Genomic DNA, 9,709 nt, shown 5'->3' on the forward strand with positions numbered 1-9,709 from the left:
CACCTGCACACGTCTTCCAGGGAGGACTGGGCAGGTGCACATGACAAGGAAGTTGGATTCATCAGGAGGGGGCTGGAATTGCCTGCCCACTGGGGGCAAAGTTATCTCTGCCACTATGTTGACCCGGGGCCCCCAAATCACTCCCTCAGGGGACATCCGGTTTGCAACATGCCTGCAGGTAAAAGGGACTTGAAATTGGGTTTGGCTCACTCTCCTGGCATTGTCTTTCCTCTGCGGTGAGCTGGAAACTGCTCGCCTTGAAGTTTGCCCAAGGTCTGTGGTTAACCAGGCCATGTCAGCGGAGGATCCAAATGCAGTTCCGAACTCAGCCTCAGCCCTCATCTCCAGCCCCAGCCGAATACTCCTCTTTCTGTGAGATTTCCTTTCTGTCTAAATTAATTTGTCATAAACATGCTGACAAAGCATTGCCAGCTGTTAATGGGGGCTGGAGGTGAAGGTCACCGCTGGTCTCTTCAGGAAGGAAATTAACTAGCTTCCATTAGCTAGCAGGAAATGATTAAGTCCGTCCATCCCCCAGCCCTTCGTTCTCGCTAGGTCCCCAGCCACCCACCCTCCCTTCTGCCACGGTATGTGCAAACAGAGCTTGCGGCCCCCAGAGTTGAATGGGGGCAGTTTGCTCCATGAGAGTTAGAGGTGATTTTCCCAAATCACCATGACCTGCTCACAAATGCAATTCTATTTTCTCATCCCAGTCTCTCTGCTTGTCTCAGGATGAGCCCAGGTGGGACTCCTCACCTGTGGGGCTTTAGCAGGCAGCCAAGATTAGAGGCTTTGAGCAAGAAAGGGTCTGGGGAGTAATTCAGGAGCATTTGGGCTGCAAGTGACAGAAACTTAGCTCACCTAAGCTTAAAAAAAGAATCTATTTGCTCATGCAACTGGGAAATCAAGAGACACTTAGCTTCAGGAATGGCTGGCTCCAGGGGCTCAAGCATTATTTTTCAGGCTTCTTTCTCTCCATCTCTCTGAGAAACTCTCTTCTCTCGCTGCCCAAGGCTTCGGGCTTGCCAGTTTAGCAACCCCAGCCGAAGGAGAATTCTTCAAGCCAAATGCTGCTGGTAGAATGTCCCGGGGAGGGTTCTGATTGAGCATGGGTCACATGCTTGCCCAAACTTGTAAGTGGAGCCCATGACTGGGACCGAGGCTTCCAGATTCTGAGTCACATTTCTCCAGCCCTAATGATACACCCATGGTCCAGAGGCACCCTCACATCCACCAGCCTCTTCGCTCTGATAAATGAGGCCAGAATGCCACCCGACCCATGGGAAGCCATGCCACAGCGGATGAAAAGAAGGGACAGAACCAGCATTTTGTATCCTGGGAAAAGCTCCTCCTGCAAGAGGTTCTGTGAATTAAGAGTTCCCTGGGCAAATAAACTGGAGAAAAAAGGGTAGCCAGCCCTGGGTGATCCTCAGGAGCCCATTGCCCAGAGAGGTAAACAGGCTCAGGAAGGTTAGACGACTGCCCAAGGGGCAGAGACAGGATTGGAACTGAGGCCGCTGGGCTCCTAGGCTCTGACACCTGATGCTGGAGAAGCAGTTTGGGGCTCAAACCCCAGCCTGGCTCTCACTGCCTGGCTTCACTTTTTGTGACACATTCGCTCATTCCCTTCCCCACCCCCACCTGGGACCCTATGTCTTCTGCTGCCATCAGCAGGGTCTCCACCAGCTGCTGGAGAAGCAGCCCGGCCTTGAAAAGGCCACAAAGCCCAGAGGTTAGGGATGTAGGTGAGGGGATGGAGGCCCGGCTGCCCCTTACTTGGGCTTCGAAACCCCAAAAGGTCACCTAGGGGCGGCACAGCCAGCTGTGCCTCCCGGTGGGAGACGTGGGGGCGCATGGACGCAGAGGCCCCCTCCCTATCTGCGTGACCTCATCCCCGGGCGCCCAGGTCACAGCTCTGAGCCTCAGCCTTCTCATCTGCAGAATGGGCCAGGGAGGCAATCAAGTCAGGTTTGCTGGAGGGTCAGAGAAGGTGGGGGGCCGCGGCTGGCAGAACGCTCGCTGCAGGGTCTGGCCCCGGGCTCCAGCACCAGGGCCCACGTGACCCACCTCCCCCCCGCTGCCGGCGCCGTGGGGCAAGTCCGGACACGTTTCCAGTTGTCACAGGGGCAGAGGGAGGAAGCGGTTTCCTCCCTCTGGTTACGGTTACGGTTATAACAAATTGCCATCAAGTGGTTTAAAACAAACAAACAAAGGATCTTACAGCGCCGGACGTCAGAAGTCCCTCATGGGCCTCGCTGACTGAAGTCCGTCTCTTTCCCGCCCTCCTTCCTCTTCTAAGGACCCCTGTGATGCTATGGGGTCCACCTGACCACCAGGACCACCCTCCACCTCAAGATCTTAGGCGTGTCCGCGAAGTCCGCCTCGCTGAGTAAGGTGACAGAGTCACAGCCTCCGGGGATCAGAGCATGGACATCACTGGGGGGCATCATGCAGCCACCACACTGAAGTGGGACAGCCCCCCACAACGGAGTCATGAAGCCCAAAATGTCCTCAGAGCCAGGTGGAGAAAGCCCACCACAGGGGACGCTGTTTGCATTATCAGCACCACGGAGATAAAAGAGTAAGTGGGCTGTGCTGTCGCAGCCCCAGGTGTAACCTGAGCGTGACCTCAGGTGAGTCCCAGCAACTCCGAGCCTCAGTTTCTTCTCTGTAAAATGGGCAGAATAAGGACAACCCCTCATGCACGGAGCTCACCGTGAGGTCTTACCCTGTGACTCTCAGTCCACGGAGCATCTAAGAAATGCTGATGTCCGGGCGCACCCCAGGCCCATGGAGGACACTCTCTAGGGGTGGGGCCCAGGCAGGTGGATTTTTAAAAGCTCCTCCTGTGTGTGGAGGAGCCCCCCTCCTCGCTGCGATGTCCAGGGCTGCCCCCAGCCGGGCACCCCGGGCACCAGTGCACCTCAGCGTGGCTGTGAGCCCAGCAGCGCCCTCACCCAGCGCCACGCTCTGGCCGGCCTCGGTGGCAGGAGGGCCTCAGCTCCCCCAGCGGCGGCCAGCAGCCAAGCCGGAGCTGAGCTTTTCACAGCCTTGGGCCGAGCGCCCTCTGCTGGCGGGCTGGCGGCAGCGCGCACTGAGCTTGGGCACCTGCAGGGTCCCCGCCCGAGACCGGGGCAGGGTGGGGATGCCGCCCCCATATCACCCCCAAAAGTGGCCAGACACACAGTGTTTTGCCTGTGGTTTTGGGTGGTGCACAGCGCCCTAAGGCCATGCACAGATCCAGATCCCAGTTTAAAGTCCTGCTGCGACTTCTCATCTCGGTTTCCCTTCCCACTGATGCCGGCACCCCAAAGGCAAAACCCTAGTGCCCTGCAAGGGCTGATCTCTTTCAGGGGGAACATCCTTGTAAGCTGGGACACCTAGGAGCCCCCAGCCCCTGCAGGAGCCCCAGGGCTCTTCCTTGCAACCCCTACCATAGCTGCCTTTTTTCAGACTCCTGCTGGTACAAACTCACTTAATCCTTCCGGGCAGTTCACAAAGAGCGGAATTCCCACCCCTTTCACACGGTCAAAATACTGAGGCCCAGAAGAGGTGAAGCTACTCACCCAAGGTCGCACAGCCAGGGAAGAGCCTGCTGGGATTACACCTAGGGGACAGAACAGGTGAAGACAGCCCTGGTGGGGCTGGAGGGAATCCTCTGGACACCGAAGGCCACATCACGCTTGGGAGATGCCTCCAATTTGAGGGGTGGGGAGCTGGGGTTGGGGGTGACAACCCCTCTGAGCACACAGCCTGCACGTCCTCACGCTGACCCACCATGCAGGTGGACACCCATGGGTCTATGCACAGGGTGGGGCTGAAGTGAACAAGCTCAGGGCCAGTCTGGGGTCAAAGTTCAGTGCCCCCACCTACCCGCCCCTCTTCAGCCACATGACCTTGGGATGAAATCAGCATCTGGCTCAGAGGAAACCCGGTAGGGGTGGCTCGCCGCACCACGTTCTGAGCCACCCACGCCTTGGAGCTCCCTCCCCCTCCTCCGTGAATTTTACCTGACAATCGGCCGGAATCGGACGAATTGGAGCCACTCGCCCCTAGTGATGCCCGTCCAGGCCTGGCGGGCAGCAACCTCCCCGTCCGGGCCTGCAGGCACTGCTTTGCAGAGCTCACCTGTCTAACCGCACAATGGCCCTATGAAATGGACCCACCAGGATTTTGCCCATCTCACAGATGAGGAGACTGAGGCTCAGGGGAGTAAGCCACTTCGAGCAGACATTGGGAGGCCCGGCGTGGGTGCCATGATGCTTGCCTCCAAATGTGGGTTTATCAAGCCCTCCTTTGCATCAGAGCACCAAGGCTTTGAGGTTTCAACCTTCCTTGAGGGCAGTGAAAACAAAACTAAAAAATTCTGGAAAACTCACTGTGCTCTTATGAATGCAACAGCTCAGCAGCCCTGAGTCAGCCCCGGGCCACTCCCCAAGGGTGGGCACTGCGGCTCAGATTATGTTGCCCAAGAATATTCACGGACACAGAGGGAGGCCCACCACCCAGCGGCGCGTGGGGAGCAGGCCCAGCGGGCTACAGAGCTCTCTGTGGGGCACGATTCACTTTTGGGATGAGAGACTAGCTGGACGCCTGGAGGGCACTCTGAAGGAAGTCGGTGCACACGTGAGGCTCGGCTCACTCTGGGTGTGAAATTCCAGGTGGTCAGTTCCTTTCGGCTTTATCTGGATCTCGGCTTTGTCTGCAGGGCACTTGCACTAACTGGGTGACTGCGAGCATCTGCAAGAATGGAGGCGCTGGTGCAGACGGACCACCCTGTGCCCTGGACACCGCGGGCGGGGACATGGGCCGTGGCCATGGCTCTGGCCACCAGGGGGCGCTCCCGATCTTTTTTTGGCAAACGGAGCCCAGGCTTGGCTCTAACTGGGCGCTGGGACAAAGGGTCCCAGGATCTGCTTCTCTGCCTCAACTCGGCCCAGGACCCCTGGGGTAGGGGCTAGTTCTTGAGGGCCTTTCCAGGGCTGGGACTTTGCATTTGCAGACCCCTGTCCCTGTCCTATCCCTGCAGGGCTGACCACTCTGCACCTCTGTTACCCCCGGCCCGGAGGTGCATGTCCTCGAGGTGACCTTTGGGTGCCTTTTTGTCCAGTCCCTGCAGGGGTCACTGGGGTCTATCTGTCCTGGGGAGACCCTTGTTCCTGTGGGGCTCCTGCCTCTTCATACCAGCCCCTCACCCCAGGTCAGTGCCTGGAGCCCTGGCAGCTCTTGTCTCTTGCCTCTTTATAGCTTTCTGATTGTCTCTGTCTCTGTCTCCCTCTCTCCATCCCCTCCTACAAGATGACATCTTCATTCCAGCAAAGTCCCAAATACCCACGTATCGGTGTAGGCAGATTCCTGGACCCCATCTCTGCAGAATTCAATCCACTGGGGCTGTGTAGGGCCCAGGAATCTGCATTTCACATAAATCTCACCAGACTCTCCCCCGCTGAAAGTCCTCTGTGGTTAGCTCACAGCTCAAAAACGCTCCGAAGCTGCTGTGGAGGACTGGCCTAACCTTACTGACCCTCTTCAGCTCCTGGCCTTTCTGCCGCCCTCCCTAGCCCTAGCCTCACCAGTCCTGAATTGACCTAAGTTCTCCTGCCCCAGGACCTTTGCGCATGTACTCCCTCCGGCTTCCTTTCTCTGTCTTTTCAGGCTGGCTCATTTGCAGGGTCTCATTTCAAATGTTTCCTCATCAGAGAAGTCCTCCCTGTCACCCAGGCACTCTCTTTCACAGCTCCTGAGCTATGTCCTCAGCGCCCAGAGCAATCTGCCATCATTTTGTTTCCTTCTTTCTTTAATTAATCTCTCTCCCCGGATGACCCTCAGCTCCAGAGCTATGTGTCCTCTGTCAGTCTCTCTGCTGTCGCCTCGGTGACTAGAACAATGTCTGGCCAGCAAATAGAGATACAACACGTGTTTCATGAATAAATGAATGAATGAATGAAGGAGCTCCCACAGGTGACGGATGTCCTGTGGGGGCTGGAGACCCGGACAAGTAGCCTATCCTTCAAACCCTTTCAAGGTCGGGCCCCACCATGGGTCTGCATTCCCTTACACCTTGCCCTCCTGGTTGCTCCCCAGACCTGACCACCCCAGCCCAGGAAGACCCCTCACCAGACCCTGGGCCTTAGCTTCGGCAGCGCCCTCCACCTGGCTGCCCTCCCTGCCCAACTCTGCCCATAACTCTCCCCGTTAAGGCCTCACCCAACCTCCATCTTCACCATGAAGCCTTCCTGGTCCCTTCCCTGAATCGACATTTACCTGTCTGTCCTATAAATTTCACCCTACACTTTATGGGTCCCTCAGAGTTCCACCCAAGGCTGTTGCTGTCCTCTCAAGGGCCAGTGCCATGTGAGGACCCAGGCTGTACTGACCACCCTCGGATGCCACAGTGGACTCCCCGAGGTGCCGGCCGGCTCCCCCCGGCCCAGAGGCGCTGCGCCTGTAGGATGGGTGTGGCCCGGGAATCAGCATTCTCCAGCTCCTTCCCCCCAGAGCTGATGCAGGTTGCAGTGGGCTGGACCCTGTGACTCCCATCGCACTGAGCCCAGGGCCAATGCAGGCCAGGGCCCAGAACCGAGAAGGAGCAGCTCCCCACCCAGTGCTGCGGGGGAAATCGAGACCTCCCGGTCCACCTTGTCCTGAGGGCAGAGGCTTTGCCCCAGAGCCTCGGTGGTTCAAACCCTCCCCGTGTGCAGCTGTGGGCAAGTAGGCACCTTCGCTCTGCCTGGTTGCGCCGACCTCGCAGGCTGCGGGGGGTTCACTTGACGCTCTGGGATAGGCCTCACAGGGGAGTGAGAATTGTTTGTTGGAGAAGCAGGCAGCCTCGGAGCAAGAGCGAGCGCAGAGTGAGGTGCCGTTTCCGCTCGGCCTGTATCAGGCACCCGAAGAGCCGGCGGGCGTGCAGGTGACCCTCGGAGCCTCGGGCTCCTGGTCTGTGACGGGGAATCCCTGTCCGTCTGACCGCACACCTGGGCAGAAGGGAGGGCCTCAGCTCACGGCTCATTCCTGCCACTCAGGGGTGACCTCCCAAAGGCAGTGGCCGTGCCCTCACCTTTGCGCCCTCATTCTGGGGCCCCAGGACGTGGTCCCTGCCCTCGTCCCCGGTCCCTGTGTCCGGTCCCGTGGTCCTGTTCCCTTCCTCGTGTGAGAGTGGGTTGTGGTCCCCCTGCTGTGGCCATCACAGCCGGGCTGCTTCTCAGACTCCCGCAGGGCCACAGTTGGGCCCCCAAAAGATGGGGTGCACGCTGAACCCCTCACTGTCCTCACCTCCTTCCCTTGGACCCACTGCCAAGTGCCCCTGTGTGGGGTCAGCACACTGACTTGCATGCGGATGGACAGGCAGCTTTGGCAGGGACCTAACTCCGGCCCGGGGTATTTACAAAGACCTGGGTCCCAGTCCACATGCTGACGTGGGGGCCAATGTCCCTGAAGGCGTCACCAGGGTTAGGCATTGATTTTTCCGGCCCATTCTGGCTTCTGGGCAGGGAACATCTAAGGGAACTGCCAGGTCCAGAGATATTTTTGTGCCTGAGATGGGGGCTGCCCTCCTGCCCCTGCCCTGCCCTCTCCTTTGCTGACACTCGAGGCCCAGACCAAACGTCCTGTCTGCCCTAGGCCCCCACACCCCAATCCCAGCCTCGCCACCTGCACATGCCAAGCATGGCCCCCGTCCTTTGCTCGCCCAGCCCCCCTCCAGCTGGCCCTCCCAGCTGCCCCGAGGTGGTCCCACACCTCCTGGGTGAGAGGGGAGAGTCCTCAGAAGCAAGAACCAGGTCTGGGTCTTAGCCCAGCAGCAGGGGAGGGCACGGCCAGGCGGCTCTGGGTGTCCCCAACCCCTGCTCATCCCGGTCCACCCCAGGACTCAGCAGACCTCCCTAGAGAAGTCTCCCGGGAAGGATCCTGACCGTGTTCACTTGTCAGAGACCACACCTGCCTCTTCCCCCATTTCCAAAGCCACCCCCGGTCTGGCCATGACCATCTTTCCCTGGACACAGAAGCAGCCTTCCCGCTGACCCCCCTATCCATTCTCCACCCAGCATCCGGGGGACCAGGGAAAATGCAGCTCCTGGCACCCCATTGCTGCAACCCTCCGTGGCTCACCATTGCCCTCGGGACCAGCCAAACCCGGCCCTCCAACCCTTCCCATAGTCTCCCTGCTCCCTGCCCCAGCTCTGCACACCGGACTCTGGGGCTGGGCCTGCTTCGGCCTTGCACTCGTCCCTTGGCTTCTACACATTTCTTCTCACAGGGTGCCCTTCCTGCTTTTTCAGGGGGCTCCATGCTGCAGCTCAGGTGTCCCTCTTCCAGATGGGAGGCTCATGCCCCTCGCCCCTCTGACAGTGGCCCGACCTCCACAGAGGCACCAGCTTGGTGTTGCGTGTGGCTTTGGAATTGGCACCCGCCTGCTGGTTAGTCCCTTTCAGAGTCAGCCATGTCAGGTGGGCGTGGGCCTGGGGTGACGGTCCAGCTCCCCACCCGGCTCTCACAGAAGTATACCCGGCCTGCTGCCCTGGCCCCTCCCAGGGAAGCCCCCGCCCCTCCACTCCAGCTGGGTCCTGGCCCCCCGGTGGCTTCCAGGATCCGCGCATCCCCACGAGTCCCCAACCATTCTGTGCACCACGTCATGGGAGGACTAGTCATCGGACTGGGGTTGCTAAGGTGCACGTGTCCTTCCCCATCTCCATCCCAGGCCTGTCCCGCACCTGGCTCAGAGGTGGCTGGGGGGCTGAGTTCAGGCCCTGGCTCCAACCTGCTCTGCCATCGTCAGCGTGGGCCCCTGGGTACGGAACCCACCTTGCTGAGCCTCAAGGCCCCCCTGCCCCGAAGTGGAGGTGGTGACTGTGTTTAGCTCTCAGAGGGGCCCAGCCCTGCATCGGCAGATGCTGAGCACTCAGGACAGTGCTTGAGGTATGGTGAGTGCTCAGGGAACACAAGGACCTCTTTATCCTACCACCCTGTACCATGGTTCCATTTATTTATTTTTTTATCATGTCGTCAGCCAGGACATCCCATACTGCCAGGCACTCAGTAAACGTGTGGTTAATAAACAGTGGCACCCAGGGCTCCGAGGAGACCCCGGCCTGCTTTATGAGCAAGGGAGGTCACTCCTTCCCCACTGAACTTGAACCTCCTCCTCCCTTGGTCAGGTCAGCGAAACGCCCCCATTGTAACATTCACGGCTAGGGCCTGGGTTCTCCTGGGGCCTGGAAAATTCACCCAGGCAGAGCGTCAAATCCACAGGGAATGATTAACGGGGCCAGCTCAGGCTGGATCTCTTGCGAGAAACTTCTAAGCTGCCAGAGACACTGGCTGTGGGTTGGGGGGGGGGCAGCCCCACCCTGTCCAGCTCTGCCCAGCTCTGCCCCCACCACTCAGGACTGTGGTAAAGAAAAGCAAGGCCTTGCAAAGCCCTGTCCAAGCAAGGGGGAGGGCAGTGAAGGGGAAACTGGGTGGACCTCCTCCCTACTTGCCAGGACAGCAAAACTCCCCAAAGCTCCCCAAGGCCAAGTGTGGGGCGGTGCTCTTCTCAGGCATTTGATTTATTTCTGTCCTGGCTTTGCTTCTTGGCTAGTTTTGAACCTGGAGGCATTTCCTGGGGAAGGAGCCGCTCGCTTGAAGGCTGGGAGCCTAGTGGGCCAGAAACTCACTGAGGCCAGCTGCCCCAGCTTGGACCTCTGCCCCGGACAGACCTCCTCTGAGCTGA

This window comes from Callorhinus ursinus, unplaced genomic scaffold (assembly GCF_003265705.2).
Source record: "Callorhinus ursinus isolate GAN/ISIS: 27379988/994484 unplaced genomic scaffold, GSC_fseal_2.0 scaffold53, whole genome shotgun sequence".
Classification (NCBI taxonomy): Eukaryota; Metazoa; Chordata; class Mammalia; order Carnivora; family Otariidae; genus Callorhinus; species Callorhinus ursinus.